A 13567-nucleotide genomic window follows, 5' to 3' on the forward strand; every position below is an offset into this window, starting at 1 on the left:
TCACTGATGATTCAACATGCAACCTCTTCTGCAGTTGCTATTAGAGAGTCTTCTTTCTATTTGTCTTTTCTGGGCTGCAGGCTCACTCTTTATTGCTCTCATGTTCATCCCTGGAATATTGTAAAGGAAGCAATAATCATGTAAAGATGCACCAATGTTTTGAATAGCTCCCATATCAACCAGAGTCTGACTTGACCTCAGTTCAGTTTGAAACAAAATAAAATCTCTACCTGAGGCGGTGCCCGAGTGAAGAGGATGAAAACAAATCCCTATAAGTGATGTCAAGGACTGTGATATTCTACTTCCAAGTTTCAAAGTTAAAAAAGGGTAAAATCATTCTCAGGATCCCACATGCTTATTTTTAAACTAGTGCACATAGTGGACAGGGTCAGCTCAAGGTCAAAATTTTAGATGAGGCTCTGTAATTTGCCTTAGTGCACTTATTTATTAAGGTTTCAGAGTAGCAGCTGTGTTAGTCTGTACCCACAAAAAGAACAGGAGTACTTGTGGCACCTTAGAGACTAACAAATTTATTTCAGCATGAGCTTTCGTGAGCTACAGCTCACTTTTTCAGATGTTCCATTCTATGCATCCGAAGAAGTGAACTGTAGCTCACGAAAGCTCATGCTGAAATACATTTATTAGTCTGTAAGGTGCCACAGGTACTCCTGTTCTTTTTATTAATTAAGGTAACTTCCGGATGTTCCTTCAGTGCTCTGCTGTGGCTGGCAACCTGTTCAGCAAATTCCTTCTGTAAGGTTTGAGGCCTTTTTTCTGTAGTCACATTAGGAGAGCAGCAGTCATAAGCCAAGAAACAGAAAATCACATCCTTACATTCCCGCTAAATTATACCAAAACAATGTAATATTGGGCTGTTCAGAACGTACTCCTGTCCTAATGGTATCCTCCATCACCAGATAAAGAAACAGATGTTTAAAGAAAACTTTGTTTGATAACATTCTGTCTGGAAAGGAACCACTTATCAACTGTCATGATTGTGAAATCTATACTTCTTTATTGTTTTGTCTTTATGGTCCCTACTTCTCTATTGTTTATCTGTATGGTCTCTTTAATTGTTTGTCAGTTGCATAACTAATTTTGCAAGATTTAAATTGACTAAGGTGGGGGTAAAATTGGTTAAAGAATTGTTTCACAATATGTTAGGATTGGTCAAAGAATTATTTTGTAGAACTTTTGTTTAAAATGTTTGGTTAAGGTATAACTATGTAGGCCTCAAGTTTAATTACTAGAGTCCAGAAGGAAGTTCTTTGGACTCTAACTCCAGGACACAGCCCAAGATCAGAGCTGCCAGACTTCAACACCTTCCAATCACACTGTGCAGAAGCTGGAGTATACAGATGACCTGATCCTGGAAGGCAGGAAACGTTCGTCTGCCTTATTGGGACTGGTGAGGGTTGTATTCTGTTTTGGTAACTGTTAATAAATAGAGTTTAAGGATATTATTGTTTAAGGCTCTTTCACTGGTAAAAGGCCCCTCAAACCTGCAGAAGATTAGGCCTTGAGCCCACAGAATGGTAAGGGTGGATATGCCACTTCCCACAGCTCCCACTGACCAGGAATTGCAAACAGTGGCCACAGGGAGCTGCAGGCGACCATGCCTGAGGACGGTCAATGTAAACAAACTCTCATGGCCCACCAGTGGATTACCCTGATGGGCCACATGCAACCCATGGGCTGCAGGTTGCCCATCACTGATCTAAAGCAACACTCCTGGTTTGTAAAATCATGTTTTGTAGGTTTCAGATAAATTGTTTGTTTGTTTTTGTTTTAACTAACAATCCACTAACAATGCCACTTACAATCAGTTTGAATCTTCCATTCAAAGTTGTGAAACTGACAGACACTTTTTGCCAGACACAGGTAATTAGTGGTGTTTGACTTTGGTATTTAGCATTTAATCCTTGAGGTACCTCAATGCTTTATAAAGTTCAATATCTTTTTAAAGACCACATCTGTGGCTGTGGCATGGGCAGTCAGAATGTTGTACCAATTATATTAGACCAATAAAAACCAGCAGGATCTTATTAAAGGGGACAAGGCAAAGATGCCACATTTATTATGATAACAATTTATGACTAATAACTAATATCTTAATTCTTATACACACACATTATACCTATTACCTATATACACACACACACACATTCACATTATAATACCTAATACCACTACATACACACATTCACACACACACACACACCCACATTCATCAGGTGTTCTGCAGCTGCTGCATAGTTACCAGTCCTGAAGATAGCTTAAGTTCATGGCTTGATTTTGCAGCTTGGGTTCGTAGCTTGTGGCAGCTAACTGGCCAGGAAAGCTGGGCACAAGGCTGAGCTGGATCTCTATTGGGCAGGCACCGATGTTCTTCCATGTTGGCAGCAGAATGTTACCCAGAGTCTCTCATCTCACCCTTCTTTTTTATAGGCTTTTAGTTTGGATTCAAAGTCTATAGGTCTTGCTGTATCACGCTGCCTCTGGGTTTAGATTGATCACCCATCAATTGCAGGCGTGACTTTCAGCCTTGGACCTGGCTTTGATCTTCCTTCTGTTGATCTGTTGTCCTTTTCTTTTTAGGGTGGATGCTTCTTACTTTGTTTAGGGCTGTTGTCTAGGTCTTCAGCCGTTGGTATTTGAACTTTATCTCATCAGGACAGGTTGGGGCTGGAGGTTGATTCCATCATTCATACATACCTCATTCACACATCTAAACTAAACTAATAAGATTACAGCAGGGTTTGCAAAAATGAAGGTTGGAGGAAGCTTTTACAAAATGGAGTGAGTGTTTTAAAATGGGGTTTGAATTACAATATGGAACAGAAGTTACAGTGTAGGCAAGTGTAGTGAATGGTGAACAGAAGTTACATTAATAAAGTGAACAATTGAAAACAATTTCATTTATCAGTTCTACAAGAACCAGGAGACTGGGGAGAGATTCTGGATGATTTTTTTTTTGTAACAAATAGCAGATAAGAGCTGCAGTAAAAGAATAAAAAGAAATGGTCCTGCAGGGGTGAGATGCACAAAGAAGCAATGTTAAGAACACTGAGCCTTAAAGTGGCTCTGAGTGATCAGAATGTTAGTTTGATACGGGTACATGAAAACTCTAATAGCACAAAATAAACAATTACACCCTATATACAAATTGATATGGTCAATATACTGTTATAGAAGTTAAACTATAGAAGAAATGTGCGTTTTCCCATGACATATGTAGTATATATTGGAGAAGGTGTAAAACAAATGTAAACAAAACCTGCTACTTAATTAAAATTCTGCAAGTCACGATAGTTTGTGTTTTCTTTTTCAGATTGCTGTGTGCTTTAAAAACAAACAAAGCAGACAAACAAAAAGAAAAACCAGGGAAAACAGGTATTTTAAATGTGTAATGGGCCTAGTGAACCTTATGGGAAAAGGCCAGCCCAACAGTATACCAGGTTAAAAAAAAGAAAGGTCAACGAAACAAAACAAGCCGTGGTTAAAATGGCTCCATTCCTCACAACTGTAAGCATGAAAGGGGGCTAGAAAATTGTTTATTTTATTTTTCAAAATCTCAAAGGAAAAACTAAAAACTAGTGGTATCTCTATTAATTACTGAGCTGATGGGGGAGGAAAGATCTGCTTATAGATGGTAGAACAAAGGCGTTGCAGATAATGGTCAGCAAACAAACTACCTGTAAGCAAGAAGGCTCCAGGAAAGGGGTCAAGCCTGAGAATAAGAGGGACAACTTAACCCTACGTGGAAAAAACAAACAAACAGTGTGTGTGTACAGTGCTGAAATCTGGAGACAGATACAAAAGGGGTCCCCAATTATATAATTAAATTAAAGCCTATGCAAAGATTCCAAGAGGTTATTAAACACAATTTCATGTTAATGAGTAACCTTGTAACAATGTGTAACGTATATGGTTTTGGGGAAAAAACTTTAAGCATGCTAGAAATGATAATTGGAAACACACCTCATGTTAAAAAGCCTTATAGGCTTTGATGCATCTCCGCTATTATCTGTAAATAAACTGTAAACTTGGCACAGCAGAGAAACCATTACAAACCTGGTCTGCTGTATGAAAAGGGAAACTGAGGTACATCACCTCCTGAATGTCATGAGTGAACTGTGGGATAATTCACCCTAAACCCTTAAAAGGTAGAAGCCAATAAAATCTGGCCTATCTATAAAACAAAAACACAGGAAAGTGTGGGGGATAATTCCTCTGTTTTACCTGCAATCAGCAAGGAGACTTGTAAAAAGAAGAGGGTATTTTAAGCAATAATCTGCAGCCCCTTAAAGAGGATAGAAAAATGTTCTTTTTGTCTTTCAGAACTTCAGGAAAAGCTGGCACCAGCTGAAGAGCAACCCCAAATACCATGGAGTTACTGTCACAAGGAAGACTGTGTTTTGTGTTTTATGTTTTGTGTTGTTTGTCTTGTTGCTATCATTGTTGTATATTGTGTTAAAAAAATGAGATACTGCATTAGGCAGAAAAGGATTGGTGAGCTCTTTTCCTGTATTTACAGAAACAAATATTGCAGAAGGGCAGAGGTCAAGGAACACTAGTCTGTTCACATGGCTCATAGTCATCCTGTGATCAACCAAAACACTAAGCTCTTCCTCCTACCCTGTCACTTCCAACTGATAAGTGCCAAACTTATAGCAGAAATTCTCATTGTTAGTCCCTAAATGCATGACTTTGCACTTTGAGCTATTAAATATCATCCCATTTTTATTACTCCAGTTTACAAGGTCATCCAGATCTTCTTGTATGGTATTCTGGTCCTCCTCAGTATTGGCAATACCTCTCAACTTTGTGCCATCTGCAAATTTTATTAGCACACTCCCACTTTTTGTGCCAAGATCCGTAATAAAAAATGTTAAATAAGGTTGGTCCCAAGACTGATCATTGAGGAACTCCACTAGTAACCTCCCTCTAGACTGACAGCTCGCCATTCAGTGTGACCTGTTGTAGATCTCCCTTTAACCAGCTCCTTTAATAATAATGGCTTTGGTAAAAAGTGAGGACAGTAGGGTCTGAGGCATTAGGACAGCCGCAGCCATGAGTCAAGCAGCAGAAAGTCACATCCTCACATTCCCTCTAAATTATATCAAAACAAAGTAATTGAGCAGTTAAGAAGGGGCTCCTGTCCTAATGGTACCCACCATTACCAGGTAAAGAAACAGATCTTAAGATATTTCAATAAAATTTTCATAGCCTTGTGTCTTGCAAGGAATCACTTATCAATAGTTGTGACAGTGAAATCCATACTTCTATTGTTTTGCCTTTATGGTCCCAACTTCTCTATTGTTTATTTGTATGGTCTCTGATTCTTTAATTGTTTCTGACTGTTGCATAACTAATTTTGCAAGATTTAAATCAACGAAGTTGGTGGGGTATGATTGGTTAAATAATTGGTTTGCAATATGTTAGGATTGCTCAAGAATTATTTTGTAGTACTTTAGTTTTAAATAATTGGTTAAGATATAACTAAGCACAACTCAAGTTTAACTTTATAAACTGGGGTCCAAAAGAAAGTTCTTTGGAACCTAACTCCAGGACAGAGCCCAGGATCAGAGCTGCCAGATCTCAACATCCTGCCAACTGTATCATGCAGAAGTTGGAATCCCTGGCCGACCTGATTCTGTCTGGCCATCAGGAAAATTCTGTCTGCCTTATTGGGAGTGGTGAGTATTGTATGTTTAGCGTGTGTATTGTTTTGGTAATAAATAGAGGTTAAGGATATTACTGTGTAAGCCTCTGTCACTGTTAAAAGGCCCCTCAAACTCACAGAAGATTATGCCCTGAGCCCAGGGAAGGGTAATGGTGGCCCTGAGCCCTAGGAACAGGGTAAGGGTAGGTGCCTTTTACCTGAAGCCCTAGGAACTGAGAAAGGGTTAGGGGTGTTTAAATTAACCAAGTTACACCTTGAGCCCACCCAAGGGTAAAGGTAGGGGTCCTTAGTGTGTGCAGGTAACACTTAGCCCCTTCTGGAATATGCACATGTATGTGGTGCAGTCACAGGGGACTGCCATAGGCAGCCTTCATGTGGGCTAGCTCTTCTCTTACAATAACAGCCGTGAATAGTGAGCAACTGTGGTGGTGATAAATTCACTCTTCTTTACCTGGCTGTTCTGAGTAGTGAAGAACCGCATTGCTCCCAAAGGCTATGTAAATTAGCCCTCCACAACTCTTAAATCGCCCTTCATAAATTGTACATTTGGTTCTGCTGGGCACCTATATAATTGCTCTTGAGACTGGCCTTTCCCCCTTTAAGATCAGTTTGGTCTCTACCACTGTCCAGTTGGTGCCTCAGCTCTGTAGCATTCTTTGCATCTTGTATGCTCCAGGCCCAAGGATTTTCCATAGGCCAGGCATGCAAATATCTACATACAGTACGTGCGCGCACACAATTATTTGCAGCACCACATTGCACCCAAACTCATGTGTTCTTGACCACCAGAGTCTATAACATGCTATAGTTTAGTTACTACTTAGTACACACAACTAATTCCCACTCTAAGGGCAGGTCTACACGACAGGGATCAGTCAACCTAAGTTACGCAACTTCAGCTATGTGAATAATGTAGAGGGAGGCAACATACATTAGGTCAACCTTTTGAATTGTCTACAGGGTTTCTCAAACAGGGGTCGACGCTTGTGTAGGGAAAGCCCCGGGGGGCCAGGCCACTGTGTTTACCTGCTCTGTCTGCAGGTCCGGCCGATCGTGGCTCCCACTGGCCACAAATTGCTGCTCTGGGCCAATGGGAGCTGCTGGAAAAGTAGTTTCAAAGAAATTGGATTTTTCCATGGGTTCATTCCAAACTGACACATTTTGGTTTGTTGAACTGAACAAAAACATTTAAGTTTCAGCTACTTTCACATGAAATGGCATCTTCCTAAGCTGCCGCAGTGACTCAGAGGAGATGTAGTTTGGACACTTCATGCCCCCATTCTCTCCTGTTGGCCAGGCTCCTTGGCTGTAGTACATCTCTCGTGGGGGAATTTCCTGTTACTGAACCACATGCTTTGTCAAGAGCGATGCAGTGTATCATGAAAGATGTAGTTTGGCCAGGGATCCTGGCCCACGTGGAAGAATAAAGGCATGAGGTAACTGAACTACAACTCCCATGAGGTACCACAGCACCTTAGTCAGATGCAGTTTAACATCAAACTGACTGGAAATGTTCTGACATTTCTGAATTGAATTTTTTTGGAACTTTTCATTCTGTGAAAGCGGTTTGTTATTTTGACTTTTCACCCTCATTTCATCGTCATGGTTCAGAAGTTCCAATTTTCACTCAGCTCTAGTTATTTCTACTATGAAGCTATGCCTCAGAAGGCATGGTGGCTTATGAAGCTTCCACTGAGGTTGTGCAGCCCCAAGCCACCCTATAACGCAGAGCCACACCTTCATGCCAAATATAGTCCTGAATGTATACTGTAGCAAGGGCAGAATTAAAAATTGATATTGGATTCTGTAGCAGAAAATTCAATATGTTATTTAAGGAAATAGTGTTAGCAAATGTAGTCATAGTTCATATTTTATAGAAGTATCATTTAAATGAGGCCTTTATTATTTGATTTGTCAGCTTCCCACCTCCCCCAGATAGAATCAATACAAAATAATAATAGAATAACTCTAGATAAAATAAGACCCCTACTTCAACTTTTTATCTCTCGTCTAGTTTTACAACCAAACACTATAGACACTGAAAGATTTAAAATATAAGGTGTGTTTTGTTTTATTTTTGCATTTTCACACAAATTTACAATTTCAGGAAGACTGTTTTTTTGTGCGGGGGGGTGAGTGGGAGGGGTTATTCGGTTAATGTACTTGATAGAGGTTTAGAGGATCTTGGTTAAATTCCAGGCTCTTGTGACTTTGCGTGTGATTTCAGGTAACATCTCTGTGACTGAGTTTCCCATCTGTAATTAGAACATAAGAACGGCCATACTGGGTCAGACAAAGGTCCATCCAGCCCAGCATCCTGTCTTCTAACAGTGGCCAATGCCAGGTGCCCCTGAGGGAATGAACAGAACAAGTAATCATCAGGTGATCCATGCCTAGTCACCCATTCCCAGCTTCTGGCAAACAGAGGCTAAGGGACACCATCTCTGTCCATCCTGGCAAATAGCCATTGATGGACCTATCCTCCATCAACTTATCTAGTTCTTTTTTGAACCCTGTTATAGTCTTGATCTTCACAACATCCTCTGGCAAAGAGTTTCACAGACTAATTGTGCATGCATAAGTCCTATTAACATTAAGTGAAAAAATGCTTCCTTTTGTTTGTTTTAAACCTGCTGTCTATTAATTTCATTTGGTGACCCCTAGTTCTTGTATTATGAAAAGGAGTAAATAATACTTTTTTTCTCCCATACTTATTTGGTCTTGTCTGTTTATAAGGTACTGTATGCTTTTTGGAGCATGGACTCTTATTATGTGTATGTACAGCATCTAACACAATAAGGTGTTGACATCAGTTGGGCCACTAGGCACTTCTGTAATACAAATTATATATATTAATAATACCAGATTTAATCTGAGACCAAATTTACCCAAATACCATAAGAAAAACTATATTTCCATTGAAACTATACAAAAAATCTTGTGAGCATTTCAACTGGGATAGCTCCAGACACTTCAATGGTTACATCTGAGGTTAAGAGTCAGCAGAATAAAGACAATTAAAGTCAAATATTTTCATTCAATATTGTGGGATCAATTTGTTTTTTGGTTTATTTTTGTTTAGGAGAGGAGCTCCAGAATTCTGTGGTGCGAAGTGTAAGAGAACATCAGCACATTGTATTTTTACAAACCAGGAATGAGAATGAATGTAACTGAGAGCGAATGCAACTGAGAGCCGACAATTGAAACTCTGCCACAGTGCTCTGTGGGCTGTCTGAAATCTAGCAGCAGCAGGGGAGTGTTTCTAGGTACTGTTGCAGAAGAGTCTCTGAGTGTGGGGGTGCTGTGAAGATAGCAGAGTGGCAGTCAGAATGCCACCAGGTGTGCTGGGGAGTGCATGATAGAGCACTAATTGCTACATGCTGTGACAGAGTGAAGCATATGTTCTCCCCACCCCTGTGCAAACTGTGGTCTGACAGCGGTAATGAAAGTAGGATAGGATTTGCCATGCCTTGTTAATATGTGAGCTCCATGGTTCTGTCCCCATTTTCATTGGATTTTTACTTTCCTCCATCCCACCACTGCAACTTTTTTTCTCCTAAGCAAAACCAAGATGAAGTGATAACTAACTTTAGAACCTGTGAGTAATTGATACCAAATCTATCTAACTGATCAGTCTTATTTAGTCTTTGGTATTTCTGAGGCACCTTTTAATCTTTGGTCTGGTTTTTCAGAGGAATTGAAGGTGCTCAACACCAGCTGAAATCAGTGGGAACTCTGGATATTTAGCACCCTGGAGAATCATGCCCCTTGAAGCTAAGCATTGATGCCAAGTCAAAAAAAGTTGGCCTTTCCCTGCTGTACGAGTTTTGTGGTCTGCCCACTCCTGGTAAATTCTATACGTTGTTTTGAAATTTCACTGGGCTTGTGTCATCACATTCTGTCAAGTTTTGAGATATTTACTGTACTTTTGGATTTATGACATAAGGTAAATTAGAGCCAAATCAAGGATGATACAAGTAGAGATATCATCTGGAGACTAAGGAGAGATGAACTGGCTTCGATAGCAGGGGAAAAAAAGCTTGAACCTTTGTCAGAACTTTATGTAAGATCTTTTGAGGCTTGAAAATGTTATGACGAGCATTCCCCTTAAATTATGTTTTGTCCCTCCCCATTCCCGTCTTTTTTCAAGAACTAGAAATAAAACTGGCCACAAGGTAGGCTATTCTTGCAGTATTTCTTAATCAACTAGAAGCAAGAAGGACCATATGTCTCTTCATCTCATTCCTATCAGATCTTCAGATCACCTTTGCAGACCCAAGGCAATGAGGTACCGGTATCTCAGATAAGCTAAATATTCAGTGTGGAATCCTGGCTCCATTTAAGTCAATTGGATGGTTGTCATTGACTTAAATGATGCAAAGATTTCACCATTTGGGGTGCTTCTCCAAATAAACAACAAATGTACTTTCTGAAGTTCACCCATCTCTATATAAGATATAGAACTGGCTTTCAGAAAAGATGGATTTAGTCCAGTTTTGCCAATGACTTATTCTGTGGCCTCGTGCAGATTATTGAACATCTCCATACCCCATTTCGACAGTGGAGATTTTGATACTTAACCACTTTTGTAAAGTGCTTTGAGATTGAAAGAAGAACAGTACTAAATTATATTAATAATAAATTATAGCATAGGAGATTAAAACAGGCGTAGTGTATTTTAACTCAGGACCAAGTGAAATTTCTATTTAAGTACTTTCATTCAAAGAAACTACGTCTTTTGTTTCCCATGTGATGGTCTGGTTTTGGAGCACATTAAATCGTGATCAGTTGTGTCTTACGCAAAAAAAAAAAAAGTATACCATATGTAAAAACAATCTAACATATTTTATACGACACCTAGCTCTTGGTATCTAAGTGCACCCTTCTCCTATGTGTAATGCCAAATGCTGATTCAATCACAGTTTAAAAAATTGGTGTGTGTATTGGAGGATCAATATGAGGTCTGGAGGAAAAAGGTGGATGGTATTTCAGTCACACCAGGACTGAGGTTGCTTTCCTCTCTTTTTTTATTTGCTGCAATCCTACATGTTCTGCAGTCTGTATAGAATTACACTGGCCCCTTACCTTCATTAGCATCTTTTACATTTCTTTCCAAAATGCACTGGATTTTATTAAATTTATTACAAGTTCTTCAGGCTATGGACAAGGACTAAAATAAAGGCCTTTATTAAACATTTAAAAAAATGGATTCAATCACCCAGCTCTCCCTTTAATATTATGCCTGGGTTCTACAGTGATGAAGCTATCAGTAAAGAAATACGGAGAGGTTTGGAGTGTTGTGTTTTTTTTTTAACATGCTAAAAGCTTTCGCTGAGACCACTGCACAATGCACCCATTTCACCCCCCTGAAAATTGCCTTAATTTCAGTTTCAGAATAAAATTAAATGCAAAATTTCTGGTAACTAGAAAATAAGCCATTTATTGTGAGGTTCTGAAACAATCAGCTAAGGGCTTGTATAATACGAGCTTGTACAGTGTGCAAATGCCTATTTAAAGGGATTGGAGATCATCATTCTTTATAATCCAGTGTGGTATTTTATTCCATCACCAGCAGCTTAATTTATTTCTTTTACCATCTGTTCTTTTTCTTTCTCTCTCTGCCAAAAAATCAATAGCACTCAATGAGCAAAACTGAGCTGTTCAGTAATCTAACTGAAGCAACTTTTTGTTGTTGTTCAGAAGATATTGACCTGGTTCTTACATTGGTTTAATTTAATTAACAAGTCCTTTGGTGAATAAAATTGTACAGAAGAAACTGTAAATACCAAGTGTATTGTAACCAGTCCTTGCTACCATCATTGCAACCCAGACTTTATGAGCCATAATTCAGGGCATGATCAGCTTTTAGTTGTAGACAATAGCAAAAGCCTAGTAATATGGGTCTGTATCTTGGTCACCGATCCATGCAGATTATCACTGCCAGGGGCAGCAAGAACAGCCTGCACAACTATGGAGAAGTATGGTTAAGAATTATCCTCTTTCACATAGATTGTCCTTACCCCAGGCATATCCCTGAATATCCCCTCCATACGTGCACAATACTTCCGCAGTTTTAGTGAACCATAGATCACAGTTCCTAAGGCTGATATTAACCAGATGTGGAGAGCTTGCGTAAGGCCCCTCATGCTGTAAATTGTTCATCCAAAGGAGGAAGAGGGATCTGATAATCCCAAACAGAGTTAAGCATAAACAGGCATTGCTAGAGGCAGACCAGGAGAGGAATTACTGGCTGCTACTCTGAAACCTGTGTTTGCATGTGGATACCAGGACCTAGAATTCTTGCACTGTGGATACAGAGAGGCTGGATCAGGTGGGAATGGGTTGCAGGTCCTTGGCCTGTGAGTGAGTTGGGTGTGTTCGATTGCAACCTCCCAATGCCCCACAAAACGCCTTTATTTTGTGCTGTGTGTCTGGATTCCACCCAAAGGCCCTGATCATGCTCTCATTCAAGTTAATAGCAAAGCTTTGATTGACTTCAATGAAACAGGATCAGGCTTTATGAGAAGGCATATAGTGAATGGATATTGCCTGACCTTTCATCCAGTAGGTCTAAACAGGTATCTAGGTGTATTAGATCATGCTATGAAATAGCTAGATTAGATCCACCCATTCAAGTTAGAGCCCACTTCACCAGGGCTCAGGGTATGGCTACATTTGACATTTCAAAGCACTGCTGTGGCAGTGCTGCGGGAGCGCTGCCGTGGCAGCGCTTTGAAGTGTGAGTGTGGTCGGAGCGCCAGCGCTGGGAGAGAGCTCTCCCAGCACTGCACGTAAACCACATCCCTTACGGGTGTAGGTTGCAGCACTGGGAGCCGCACTCCCAGCGCTGCGGCACTGATTACACTGAGGCTTTACAGCGCTGTATCTTGCAGCACTCAGGGGGGTGTTTTTTCACACCCCTGAGCGCGAAAGTTGCAGCGCTGTAAAGCTCCAGTGTAGCCATGGCCTCAGGAAGCTTCTGCAGCTTCTTAAGAAACATCCCTACCTCAGAAATTTATAGGTTAGCAACATAACTAGAATGTGTTTTATGCTACATGTACCAGGTAACATATCTCTGTAAAGGTCATGATCTACTGAATCTATTCATCCTATTTGTATGCATGTATCATTTTTGTATTTGAAGTTATGAATATTGGATACTTGTTTGATTCTAAGTAGGCTGTAGTGAAGCAGTTGGTCAGCTTCCAGAGAAAAGACTATTTTCAGTAAGTGCTCCATCAAGAAACGCTTAAGCCAACAATGAACTTGGAGACACCAATCCACATCTGGACTTTCCCAGGAATGTGGCTTGGCTGGTAAGGAACTCAGTCATGCATGGACATCTGACTTGCCCAGGTGACTCCAAACCTCCATTTTGTAGCTGGACTTCGCATAGGAGAGAGGAGGGGGTCTCCAACCGCAAGAGAAAGTCTATTTAAACCCAGGGAATCGCCCTCCATTTGGTCTTCAGCTGGCTAAAGAGAGAGCTCCTCCACCCCAAAAGATACCTGAAAGAAACTGGAAAAAAGGACAGTGACTGCAACGAGTGTGAGTGATTGCTGGACCCAGACTAAAAGGAGATTAGTCTGTAAAAGGAAGCAGTCTGGAACTGCTGAGATTATCTGTATTCAGTTTGATTAGAAATAAATTTGCATGTTTTATTTTATTTTGCTTGATGACTTACTTTGTTCTGTCTGTTACTACTTGGAACCACTTAAATCCTATTTTCTGTATTTAATAAAATCACTTTTTACTTATTAATTCAGTATGTGTTAATATCTGGGTGGGCAAGCAGCTGTGCATATCTCTCTGTCAGTGTTACAAAGGGTGAACAATTTATGAGTTTACCCTGCATAAGCTTTATACAGGGTAAAATGGATT

The 13567-nt window shown here is 40.1% G+C and overlaps 1 long non-coding RNA gene across 2 annotated transcripts; it reads left to right on the forward strand.

Annotated features, from left to right (window-relative positions):
* The first annotated feature begins 627 nt into the window (after positions 1–627).
* Positions 628–13352, forward strand: LOC127043207 (uncharacterized). Of its 2 annotated transcripts, XR_007772172.1 has the most exons (6): positions 628–1408; positions 3332–3393; positions 4342–5699; positions 7914–8057; positions 8769–9284; positions 9379–13352. It is a non-coding gene; the product is annotated as an uncharacterized LOC127043207 (long non-coding RNA). The 2 variants fall into 2 exon arrangements; XR_007772171.1 differs by having other exon boundaries at positions 8769–13352.
* Positions 13353–13567: the final 215 nt, after the last annotated feature.

Source organism: Gopherus flavomarginatus, chromosome 1 (genome assembly GCF_025201925.1).
Source record: "Gopherus flavomarginatus isolate rGopFla2 chromosome 1, rGopFla2.mat.asm, whole genome shotgun sequence".
Lineage (NCBI taxonomy): Eukaryota > Metazoa > Chordata > Testudines > Testudinidae > Gopherus > Gopherus flavomarginatus.